Here is a 12,959-nt window from a genome sequence, read left to right as displayed (position 1 = left end):
CAGGGGCACCCGACCACTGAGCCACACCCCCAGCCCTATTTTGTATTTTACTCAGAGTCAGGGTCTCACTGAGTTGCTTAGCACCTTGATTTTGCTGAGGCTGGCTTTGAACTCTCGATCCTCCTGCCTCAGCCTCCCGAGCCGCTGGGATGACAGGTGTGCACCACCTGCCTGGTTCCTTTCATTGCTTTTTGAGAAGTGGAGGCCCACATAAAGTTTTGACCCATAATTGAAGAACATTTTTTCTAATTTTTAAGTAGTTTACTCACATATGAAAATGTTTAGAGAAAGACAATAAACACCAAAAAATTCTAAAACGAAGCCCAGTGTTTGGAAAATTCTCAGGAGCAGCAAGACCCACAGGGTGCCTCAGCGGCCGACCTCTGAGTCCTCCAGGCCTGTCTCATGGCCACCTCGGGGCGCTCATCTGCACCCTTCCTGGCCTACTGATGAGGAAGAGACCCCGAGAAGTCACATAGCAGCTGGAATCTACAGGTTCACACCATCCCTGAGGGCACGTCTGATTCTTGCTTGTGGGTAGGGGGATGTGGCTTTGGGGTCGCATGGCAGCTGCAGGATGTGTGAACTTGGCAAATCGCCTCTCTGACCCTCAGTCTCCTTTTCTGAAAAAGAAGGCAAGAACTCCTTCATCCTGTGACCATGAGTAGGAGAACTGATGTGTCCCCGGCAGGAGCTGTGGCAGGGCCTTGGCCAGAGCCTCCTTCTCACTGCTCCAAGACAGACACACGGTGGCGCCCTCAGCCCATGGGTGCAGCCAGATCCCAGCCTCGGACAGGGAGGATGGCTTCTGCACACAAGCTCCAGGCCTCTCTGCCCTGGAGGAGCACAGGAGGGATTGTGTCCTGGAGGACCACCGGGAACTCTCCACGCGGGCAGGCGCTGGCTTGGGATTGTGTACTAGGCTGAATAGTGACAGCCTCGGAAAGATATGTCCCCCTGGAGCCTGTGAATGTGATCTTACTTGGAAAACAGGTCTTTGCAGATGTGATTACGATGAGGTCTCAAGATGAGGTCATCCTGGGTTGCCCAGCGGGCCCCAAATCCATTGGCAAGCGTCCTTCTGAGAAGAGGGGACAGACCCAGAGAAAGTCGTGTGGAGACAGGCAGAGGCCGCGTCACTTGGCTGCCACCGCGTGGCCCACCTGGAAGAGGCCCGAGGGGTCCTCCTGAGCCTTCAAGGCAGCACGGCCTCTCCACCTTGACTTCAGACCCCGGACTCCAAAGTGAGAGAGAGGACATTTCTGCCCACGCCGCCGCGCAGTGGGTGCAGTTTGCTGACGCAGGGCAGGACGCTCAGTTCTCTCCTGCTGCGCAGCCTGCTGGCCGCGGTCTCCAACTCCTGACCCCACAGTTCACCCTCCAAACCCCACTTTACCGTGACCGCTGTCCCCGGACACCCAGGCTCTCCCGCTGCTCTGAGCTGCCCTCCTTCCCTCGTGGCCCCCACCCTGGACGACTCCTACACACCCTTCAAAACCCTCCTCCAATATCCCCTGCGGGGTGTGGCTTGTGCTCCTCCATCTCCCTCCGCCTGCTCGCTCGGTGCATGTCACCGTGAGCCCAGCGACATGTCCTCCCCGAGTCCTCATGCCCGGCCTCTCATCCCTAGCTATGCCCAAACTCAGGCCTCCCCGTCTCCCACCAGGACCCCTGGGCCACCTCCGCGCCGGTCTCCCTGCCCCAGCGGGGCCCCTTCAGTCCATCCCACTCCACGGCCCGATGCTCAGCTACGCCTTATCGCCCTCTGCTCCAAAGCCTTCCATGGCTCCCTGTGTCCCTGAGGAGAATGTCCAAAGGAACGACGGTGCCTTCAAAAGCCCCCTCCACCTCCCACAGCTCTCCTTGCTCACCCATCCCGTGCGACACACCTTCTGGCCCCTGGTGCGGGCAGTGCCCGCCGCGGGTCTGCCCTCTCCCGCCAGCCAGGCCTGTCATGTGTGTCCCCAAGACAGTGCCAGCTTTCAGCAGGGAACAGCCCAGACATCACAGGGCTCCGTGGGCACCAGGTGCGGCTCCAAGCCTCCTATGGGTCACCCTCTGAGTTCTGCCAAGGAGGCCGGGGAGCAGGCGCCTCCCGGTGTCCAGCTCTCTACTGGGAAAAGCAAGGGCCCAGGGCAGCGGAACCATCCAGAAGAGGCCCCAGAGCAGAGCCTGTGCTGATGTCCCCAGGCAGGAGCCGCAGAACGGTGAACCGCCCGCCAACCGCAGAGGGATCGGCCCTTCTTCCCTGGACTCCGCAGCAGTCACCCCCATGACCCCGTGGTCTCCCTACAGGAAGCTCCTGGAAAGCCGCTGCCCTCGGCGGGTGCCAGCAGCACACAGAGGGTTGAACCAGAGTGGAGGGTCTCCAGGGAACTGGGCCTGGGAATTTCTCACCCTCCTCCCAGAAAAGAACGAATCATGCAGATTCCCGGGCTGAGGCTCTGGCCTCCCCACTCTGGCTGCCTCCTCCGCCCCTCCCCCCGGGTTTCTGGGAGGGTACTGGGCTCGCCAGAAAGCGCCCGGGGCTCTCCAGCGGCGCGTTTCCTGATTACAGATGAAACTGGGGCTTAAAGCCGGTGAATCACTGGCAGCCGCCAGCCGGGGCTCGCTGGGGAGGCAGGGACCCGGCGGAGAAGCCAGCTCGGTCCTCCTCCCCGACTTGCCTCCCTCCATGGGCCATCGCTGCAGAGGCCAGTGACGCTATCTAGGAAAGGGCCCGGCCCTGGGGACAGACACCTATAAGCAACTCCTGGTAGTCCCCAGTCCCCTTTTTCACCAAGAACCAGGACAGTTCTCAAGCCCGCCCCGTGCCTGGTCTCAAGGACACAGTGACGGACACAGAGATGTCCCCACTTCAGAGGAAGGGAACGGAAGCTCGGGGCCAGGGACTCCCCAAGCCCACCACAGAGTCAGCTCCGCCTCCTCTGAGGGGCCAGCGGGACAGCCACTTCTTGGCCCAAAGGCCACAACCTTGGGAGGCCGAGGAGTGAAACGTGAGGACCCCCAACCCCATCCCAAGACTGCTGGAGGATCTTTACCAAGTGTCCAGGGTCCCCGAGGCAGCGAGGGAAAACCAACCCAGAGCCCCGGGTCCAGGTTCAAATCCCAAAAGGCTGCCTCACAGGCTACAGGGTTAGGACCCTGGACAAGTGTCTCGGCCCCTGTGGGCCTCAGTTTCCCCACCAGCAACTCTAGGTCCTACTACATCCTGTTGTGAGACTGAGGGGGCCCACACTGAGAGGTGAGGGGTGCCTCCACCCACAGCCGCTTCCTCACAAGTGACATTGAAGCCTGTCACACCCCGGTAATCCTGGCAATGCGGAGGCTGAGGCAGGAGGATCACAGGTTGGAGGCCAGCTTTGGCAGCTTAGCGAGACCCTTCTCAAAATGAAAGGGCTGGGCCTGTAGCTCCTTAGTAAGAGCCCCTGGGTTCCATCCCCAGCACCAAAAGAAAAAAGAAAAGGGGGGTGGTGGCTTCCCCAGGAGGAAGCATTCAGAGGGAGGCCTGTTGTCACCAGAGAGGAATGTTCCCCACACCTGCAGGGAGAAGGCTGGCCCATCCTCCCTGTCAGTCCCGCTGGTCACCCCAGACCTGCCCGGCCAGGGTGCAGGAGGGCAGCTGGCCCGGTTCTGTTTTGCTTTATTTTTTTAAACAGAGTCCCAGGGGTTCCTTGGATCAGGCAAGTCTGGGGATCCCTGGGGCTGAGGCTCAGGCTTCTTTGGGGACAGCTGGTGAAACACCTCCCGCCCACCTGTCCCGCGTCCTGGGAAGAGAACCAACTTTCTCTTTTCCTTGGTTAATGATCATGCTTTCAGGGTGGAACGGGGGCCCGGGCACCAGGTGCTTCGCTAAATTGTCAGTTAATTAATCTCACCCGCCAACGGCGGCCAAGGCCTAACCTTACTTTCCCCTCCGTCTCACGGGGGACAGCCAAGGCCACCGGATAATAAGGAGCCCTCGGCCTCACAGCTGGAACTTGGCAAGGCCAGGATGCCCTTCTGCACCACAGCACACCCAGGACGAGCAGAGCAGCCCCAGTGCCCGGGACAAGCACAGAGCCCACGGTCAGCAGGTGGGGGCTGGGAGCTACTGTCTTCTGGGGACTGGAGGCTGCTTCCCCAGACAGAAGTGGGGCCCTGCCCTCCCCCCACCTGCAGGGTGAATCCCAATCTATTAGCTGGCTTCTCACCGAGGCTCCCGAGCCAGGGGAAGCCCAGATCCCAAGGTGACTTCAACCCACTACCCACCACTCCAGCCCCACCCACCTTCCCTTTTCACCGTCTCTGCCTTTCTCCCACCCCACGATGTCACTAGCATTTCTCTGGAAATGCCACACCTTTGGACAGGCTGTTTCCTGAGTCAGGCACACCCTGTCCCTATTTCAGGATTCTATACTGAGGGAAGCCACCTCCAGGAAGCCCTCCCTGACTGCCTCTGAACTCGATATTCCCAGCGAGCCGGCCCAGCAGCCCTCTGCAGCAGGATGGCTTCGTGCACCTCAGGGTCTGTCTCCAGGTCCTCTGAGCTGGGGACCCTGTCCGGGAGCGGACAGGACAGGAGTCACCTACTTCCTTCTGGGTCAGGTGGGGGGAGTGGGGACAGGGTACATCTCTCTCCATCTGGCCTATTTCCGCTGATTGTGACCCTCGGGTCCTCGTTCAATACCTGTTGGGCAATCCCAGGACAGATTGGCTGGGCTGCCTGGCAGGGTGGGCAAGGCCAACCGCTCTGCGGGGACGCCTCTGGCCAGCCATCTCCTGCTGTGTGCCTGGCTTCTGGTGGGGAGGGATTCTGCCAGATGTGAGGGCACACCTCTGCCAGAGCTCCCTCCTGCGGGCCCAGGCCTCTGGACAGCACCCTTTCCTCTGGGGGGCGGGTGGAAATCCCAGTGGGGGGAAGAGGGGGGCCCCCCGCTAACCAAGAGCGGCCACCCACCTCCCACCCATCCCAGGACTGAGAACGGAGGCCGGCGGAGCAGCCTCGCCTCACCGCAGCCAGCCAGGAAAGAACCCGAGCTCCTCCTTCCTGGCTCCCCTAAGCCTCCCCGGGGAGGGGGCCCTGAGAGGCGCTGAGCTCCAGGCTTAGCGGGGAGGGGCGATCCTCTGTGGCACCGGCTGGGGCTGGACCACTGGGCGCAGGGATCACAGACCCTGCTGACTCTCAGGATCCTCACTCCCATGTCCACACCTGACCGCGGTGACCTCAGGGACAGGAAGTGCTCGGAGGAGGCCAGGAGACGGAGACCCTCCGGAATGGGACCTCAGCTCTCATGTTCCCTCCTCCTACCCCAGAGTCCCAGGAGTCACTGTGGTGGGGATTCTCAGGGTCCTTGGCAGGCTCCTGGGGACTTGGCGAGGTTGCACAGCAAGCTGCAGCAGAGTCAAGGTGCCGCACTCTCAGGGTCGCTTTCACCTGAGTGCCCGCTGCGTGCCCGCTCCAGGCCGAGGTGCTCCCAAGAAGACTGCCCGGAGGAGGCAGGTGAGGCTGGGCCAGCTGGAGGCCTGAGAGCAGACTGGGCACACTCAGTGTGTGTGTGTGTCTGGCGTGTGTGTGTGTGTGTGTCTGGTGCGTGCGCGTGGCCATGGGGTGTCGGCTGAGTGATGCAGAGCCCTCAGAGTCAGGGCCTGCCCAGGGTGGCCTGGGGACCTGGTGACAGCGGATGAGTCCCAGTCTGTCTGCCGGCTATTTCTCCATTCCCGGGTGTGAAGGGTTCTTGGGAGCAGCAAAGGACTGGGGAGGGCCTGACTGAGAGGCCACAGAGAGCCGTGTCTCCAGGAGACAGCTGTCAGGGCCGGAAACGCCTCTGGAATTCCAGGCTCTGGGAAAGGGCTGCGGGTGGAAGAGTGTCCTCGGGTGGAGCTTCTAGCTGCTCGCCTGGACCCGGCCGCTGATGTGCAGGGACAGGGGGCGGGGAAGGACCCAGCCCTGCGCCGGCCTCCTCCTGGAGAACAAGACGTTGGGCAGGGGGGCCGAGGAAGGATGTGGGGCCCGGTCCTCCTGCCCCACCCCAGGAGGACAGACAGATGGATGTACAGAGGGGGGAGTGGGGGTCTGAGGCGCCTGTCACTGAAGGGGTCAGGGCCAGGTGACTCCATTGTCCTGCGTGGTGTGACCTGGGTGCCCAGACTGCGTTCTTCAGAGCCGAACCAGGCTGCTTTGGGCCTGGAGAGACGTGAGGAGGGGTCTCCAGGAGACCTTGGTGCTCAACGTGCGGGGGATGGGTTGAGGGGGATGGGTGGGGAGAGGAGGGGCTGGGGGACAGGAAACGCGTTTGAGGAGCAGAAACAATGGTCTATTCTCTGTGGTCCAGCCTGGCCTGAGAGATAGGCCGTGGGCCGTGGCCAGCCCCGCCCCACGGCCCTGACCATCCCCAGCCCAGCTCAGCCCGAGGGGCTTCATGTGCCCTCCTCCCTCGCCCTCACCGTGGGCTCCTGCCCACGGGCTCTGTCTCCTGACTTGTGACAAAAGCCCGTCCACTTGGGCTGGTTGGTAAGTCCCCTCATGCCCACTGTCTCCTTTGTGTGGTGGAGACAGAAACAAAGTGGCCAAAGCACTGGCCCAGGCACTGGCCTGGTCACACGAGGGCGGGAATCGAACCTGTGGCCTCCCGACTCCAACTCCTGGGCTCATCCCACCCCACCTTGCCTCCTGGTTCCTGACGCCTCCTGGCTTTGCAGGGACGAGGACTCTCCTGGGGGCAGACTCAGCTATCCTTGTTCTCAGTCTGTGGTCCCCATGAGGACACGAGGGACCAAGGCGTGGAGGTAGTCACACTCCTTGGGGTCCAGGTCTGTGGCACCCATGGTGCTGTCCTGAGGGCAGAGGCTCTGAGGCCGCAGGGAGGGGCCAAGGTCTCTGCAGGGCCGAGGGTGGAGGAGGCTGCCCCCGGTGTGCCCACCCCTCCTGGGGCAGGAATGGCTGAGCACCCGCAGCCGATGACCGTGGCCTTTACCTACATGCTCTGGGCGACCAGGAACTCACCACTTTCCCAAGAGGGCAGCTCTGCCAGCCAAGAATTTCTCCCTGAGATGGAGCAAAAATCACCTGGCCCCGCCCTCTGCCCACTCCTCCTTCCGCCCTGGGGGCTGCGCAGGGATCCTGCATGCTCACGCTGCCGCAGGGTGGGCCTGTCCTGCTGTCCAGACCTGGTCCAGCCTGTCCCAGCTGGGTCTCCAGCAAACTCCTCCCCCTCTCTTGCCTCAGTTTTCTCATCTTTCAAGTGGGAAGAATAATTCCTGCGATCAAAGAAGACATCTGAGACGNGCCCGCAGGCATTCACCCTGGGTCCTCAGTGAAAGGACAGAGGCCCCTGAGGTGGCAGCTGGGTCGCATGTGGATGCAGGGGCGAGGTCTGTAAAATGAATCTGTCTCCCACGTCCAGTCAGTGACACGTGCCCAGCACCCACTAAGGGAAGGACCTCATGGTGATGAAGAACCAGGCGCGTTCCCTGTTCCAGGGCCGAGGGGCCACAGGGGAGCTGGCAGAGCGGGGCGGGCAGTTCTGGAAAGAGCCCCAGGCCCCAGGCTGGAATTCAAGAGGCCAGTCCAGCCCTGGCTCCATGGCTTCCAGGCTGTGTGGCCTTGGGCTAGTCACCTGGCCTCTCTGAGCTTCAGGCTGCTCCCCCATAACAGCTACTGTGGGAGCCTGTGGTCCCCACCCTCGTGGAGCTGGGGTGAGATGGTCCCCACTCCCCACAGGGAAGGAGGCAGCGTGAGGTGGGGCAGGGATGGAGAGGGGAGTTCACTTAGATCCTTGGTCCCAGCTGGTGGGACCTCTGAGCCAGTGACAGGAGCTGAGGAGGAGGGGGCCTTCATCCCCTTCATCACCTGGGGGACGAGTGGAGCGTTCTCGGCAGAAGGAACCGCAGTTGGGGGGACCCTGAGAGTCTCCAGGGCTGAGCCGTGGAAGGAGCTGTGGTTGGTACTACTGTTGTTATAACTGTCACTTGGCAAAGCCCAGAGGTGGCCGGGTGTCAGATTCCTGCCACAGCCAAGAGCTGCCCTGCCCCCTGCCCTGCTGCCCCGAGAGCCGGCTACCGTCAGCCGAGTGGGGCTTTTATCCACAGAGGCTCGCGCTGGCCCGACTGGTTCTGCCTTTGATCCTCCCAACAGCTGGGAGCCGTGCCCGCAGGGCTTATTATGGTCTACCTGATTCACAATGGGGACACTGAGGCAGGCGGGCAGGATGGTGGTGGTGGGTGGCTGAGCTTTGCTGGCTCCGTGATGGCAAAGCCGAGTCACACACCCAGCCCTCAGTTCCCGGGGATCCATGGGTCCCGTGGTGGTTCCTAGGTCATCTAGCCTTGACTCCCCCCCCAAAATCTGCTGCCTCCCCCGGCCTCTCCCAGCACCCGCCAACCCGATGAGCTGTCTCCACACACAGACTCCGCCAGGAGGTGCCACTCACTCCCCGGGCTCCGGCAGAAGAATGTGGCCTGACCCTCCCGTGGGAGCCCTGGCCAGCAGGCCTTGGCAGGAGATAGAGGCTGAGTCAACAGAGGCTGGCAGGGACTCCGGCTGCCCACCACGCGGAGACAGAGGCAGCGGGCTGCCCACTCCCCGGCCTCTCTTCCCAGGAGACCCTCGCTCCTGCTGCTCTGGGCACTGGCCCGTCCAGTTAACCCCTGCAGACCCAAGGGGGAGTGAATGACCTGCCGAGAGAGAGTCAGCGCCCCTGTGGAAACTTTCTGTGTGACCTCAGGTAGGTCACTGAATGTCTCTGGGCGGGGGTCTTCACCTGTGAGGGCCTCTTCTTACCCTGAGGATGCTGTCAGAGTCTCTGAGTTTTAATGGCTACTCGGTCCCCTAAGCGCTGTTCATTGAGTCTGGTCAGTCTGGTCTCTGTAAGCTGGGGTGCGAATTCCCAAGTTCCAAGTCAATGGCTGGGCCCTGCTGCCCGGTGCGGATCTGAATCTGAGGAGTGACAGGACAGCAGAGTCCACACAAGGAGCCCGAGCGTCCAGTCATGACACACACCCAGCCTGCGTTGGCGGGGCCTCCCGTCTCAGATGTCTTCTTTGATCGCAGGAATTATTCTTCCCACTTGAAAGATGAGAAAACTGAGGCAAGAGAGGGGGAGGAGTTTGCTGGAGACCCAGCTGGGACAGGCTGGACCAGGTCTGGACAGCAGGACAGGCCCACCCTGCGGCAGCGTGAGCATGCAGGATCCCTGCGCAGCCCCCAGGGCGGAAGGAGGAGTGGGCAGAGGGCGGGGCCAGGTGATTTTTGCTCCATCTCAGGGAGAAATTCTTGGCTGGCAGAGCTGCCCTCTTGGGAAAGTGGTGAGTTCCTGGTCGCCCAGAGCATGTAGGTAAAGGCCACGGTCATCGGCTGCGGGTGCTCAGCCATTCCTGCCCCAGGAGGGGTGGGCACACCGGGGGCAGCCTCCTCCACCCTCGGCCCTGCAGAGACCTTGGCCCCTCCCTGCGGCCTCAGAGCCTCTGCCCTCAGGACAGCACCATGGGTGCCACAGACCTGGACCCCAAGGAGTGTGACTACCTCCACGCCTTGGTCCCTCGTGTCCTCATGGGGACCACAGACTGAGAACAAGGATAGCTGAGTCTGCCCCCAGGAGAGTCCTCGTCCCTGCAAAGCCAGGAGGCGTCAGGAACCAGGAGGCAAGGTGGGGTGGGATGAGCCCAGGAGTTGGAGTCGGGAGGCCACAGGTTCGATTCCCGCCCTCGTGTGACCAGGCCAGTGCCTGGGCCAGTGCTTTGGCCACTTTGTTTCTGTCTCCACCACACAAAGGAGACAGTGGGCATGAGGGGACTTACCAACCAGCCCAAGTGGACGGGCTTTTGTCACAAGTCAGGAGACAGAGCCCGTGGGCAGGAGCCCACGGTGAGGGCGAGGGAGGAGGGCACATGAAGCCCCTCGGGCTGAGCTGGGCTGGGGATGGTCAGGGCCGTGGGGCGGGGCTGGCCACGGCCCACGGCCTATCTCTCAGGCCAGGCTGGACCACAGAGAATAGACCATTGTTTCTGCTCCTCAAACGCGTTTCCTGTCCCCCAGCCCCTCCTCTCCCCACCCATCCCCCTCAACCCATCCCCCGCACGTTGAGCACCAAGGTCTCCTGGAGACCCCTCCTCACGTCTCTCCAGGCCCAAAGCAGCCTGGTTCGGCTCTGAAGAACGCAGTCTGGGCACCCAGGTCACACCACGCAGGACAATGGAGTCACCTGGCCCTGACCCCTTCAGTGACAGGCGCCTCAGACCCCCACTCCCCCCTCTGTACATCCATCTGTCTGTCCTCCTGGGGTGGGGCAGGAGGACCGGGCCCCACATCCTTCCTCGGCCCCCCTGCCCAACGTCTTGTTCTCCAGGAGGAGGCCGGCGCAGGGCTGGGTCCTTCCCCGCCCCCTGTCCCTGCACATCAGCGGCCGGGTCCAGGCGAGCAGCTAGAAGCTCCACCCGAGGACACTCTTCCACCCGCAGCCCTTTCCCAGAGCCTGGAATTCCAGAGGCGTTTCCGGCCCTGACAGCTGTCTCCTGGAGACACGGCTCTCTGTGGCCTCTCAGTCAGGCCCTCCCCAGTCCTTTGCTGCTCCCAAGAACCCTTCACACCCGGGAATGGAGAAATAGCCGGCAGACAGACTGGGACTCATCCGCTGTCACCAGGTCCCCAGGCCACCCTGGGCAGGCCCTGACTCTGAGGGCTCTGCATCACTCAGCCGACACCCCATGGCCACGCGCACGCACCAGACACACACACACACACACGCCAGACACACACACACACTGAGTGTGCCCAGTCTGCTCTCAGGCCTCCAGCTGGCCCAGCCTCACCTGCCTCCTCCGGGCAGTCTTCTTGGGAGCACCTCGGCCTGGAGCGGGCACGCAGCGGGCACTCAGGTGAAAGCGACCCTGAGAGTGCGGCACCTTGACTCTGCTGCAGCTTGCTGTGCAACCTCGCCAAGTCCCCAGGAGCCTGCCAAGGACCCTGAGAATCCCCACCACAGTGACTCCTGGGACTCTGGGGTAGGAGGAGGGAACATGAGAGCTGAGGTCCCATTCCGGAGGGTCTCCGTCTCCTGGCCTCCTCCGAGCACTTCCTGTCCCTGAGGTCACCGCGGTCAGGTGTGGACATGGGAGTGAGGATCCTGAGAGTCAGCAGGGTCTGTGATCCCTGCGCCCAGTGGTCCAGCCCCAGCCGGTGCCACAGAGGATCGCCCCTCCCCGCTAAGCCTGGAGCTCAGCGCCTCTCAGGGCCCCCTCCCCAGCTGACCCCTCCTGGCTCAGGTGGGCCCACCCCGTGTCCACTCTTCCCTGAGGCTGCTGTCCCCACCTCTTAACCCAAGACACAAGGCCCAGCTCCAATGTCACCTCCTCCAGGAAGCCTCTGGGCACCTCCCCTATCAGAGCTTCCACCACTCTTCTGGCCCTTCATCCCCACCAATAGCCCAGCCTCTGTCCCCACCAGACTCTGACCTCTCGAGGTGGGACTGCATCCCTTACTCCCTGTCCCCTCAGGTCCTTAGCTCAGCAGCCAAATAGTAACACCAGCTGCCCTCCCTCACCACCAAGGACAGGACAGGCAGTAAAATTTATAGCTCACCACAGGTATCCAACTAAGGCCAAGGCCAGGGGGCCACTGTCCAAGGTCACTCCACTAATAACTTGAACTTGGGCTTGTCTGGCTTGGAAATGCATCCTGGGTCCTGGAAGGGAGAGTAGGGGGTGCCGTCCCCTTGGCCCCAATGCCAAGTCTCCCCTAAGCATACGGCACCTCTGAAGAGCTGGTGACGGCACAGACCTTTTGAAGACCCCAATGCTGCCCCTTTTCCTGGGGTGCACAGGCGTGTCTGGGCCCCTGTGGGAGTCTAGCCAGTGAGTGCCTCTGCAGTGGTCCCAGGAGGAGGACACCTGCCCTCATGGGACTTAGTCCAGGTAGAGACAGGGACCCCTTCATTTCCCAAATGTGCCAGGAGAACAGACACTGGGCCCTGGGCCACAGATGCCCAAGGGGAGGATGGACCGGACACTTCCCTGTCCTGAGGGAACCAGGCCCCTGGGGCTGTGTCACAGGGCTCTGCTGCCCCCCATCAGGCCTGCAGACTGGGGGCCACGCAGTCCTGGGCAGGGTGAGGAGGAGGCAGGACACATCCCGGGAGGGGGACTTTCCCCTTTGGGTGCCTAGGGATGCCCATGGCTGCTGACTAGAGCCCGGTAAGGTTTGGAGTGATGGCCTTGGGCTCAGTGAGTCAGTGTGGCCAAGTTTACCAGCCGCCATCCCAGCCATCCCCAGGGAGCAAGTGTCCTTTGAACCTCAAAGTCTGGCTGGGTTTTAGCCAGTTCATACATCTGCTCATTGACCCCATTGATTGATCTGCCTGGCCTCTGTCTCCTGGGTGTCCAGTGGCCCATCCACCCGCAGCTGTAACCACCAGTTCATCCACTAGAAAATGGCCCCTCCTATCCATCCATCTACCTGCTCCATCCATCCATTCACCCACCCTCTTGCCCATCCGTGGATCCACTGCCTACATGCACCCAGTTACAGCCACTCCCGCCTCCATGCCACCCTCATCCATCCTCCCTCCACCTGCCCATCTGTGCATTCTTCCTCCTCATCTGTCTACCCAGCCATCCACACAGCCAGCCAGCCATCCATCCACCATGTCCACTCACCCTCTATCCATCCAGCATTCCTCTATCCACTGCCCACAAACATCCACACATCCACCATCTGTCCATCCATCCATCCACCCACCCATCCACACATCCATCCACCATCCATCCACCCATATATACATCCACCCTACACCTACCCATCCATCCATCCACCCATCCATCCATCCACCCATCCATCCACCCATCTATCCATCCACCCACCATCCATCCATCCATCCATCCACCATCCATCCACCCATCCACCCATCCATCCATCCATCCACCATCCATCCATCCACCATCCATCCATCCACCCATCCACCATCCAGGTATCGGTCCACTCGTTT

Source organism: Marmota marmota, unplaced genomic scaffold (genome assembly GCF_001458135.2).
Source record: "Marmota marmota marmota unplaced genomic scaffold, marMar, whole genome shotgun sequence".
Taxonomy (NCBI): Eukaryota; Metazoa; Chordata; class Mammalia; order Rodentia; family Sciuridae; genus Marmota; species Marmota marmota.
Note: the sequence above shows the minus strand (reverse complement) of the source record.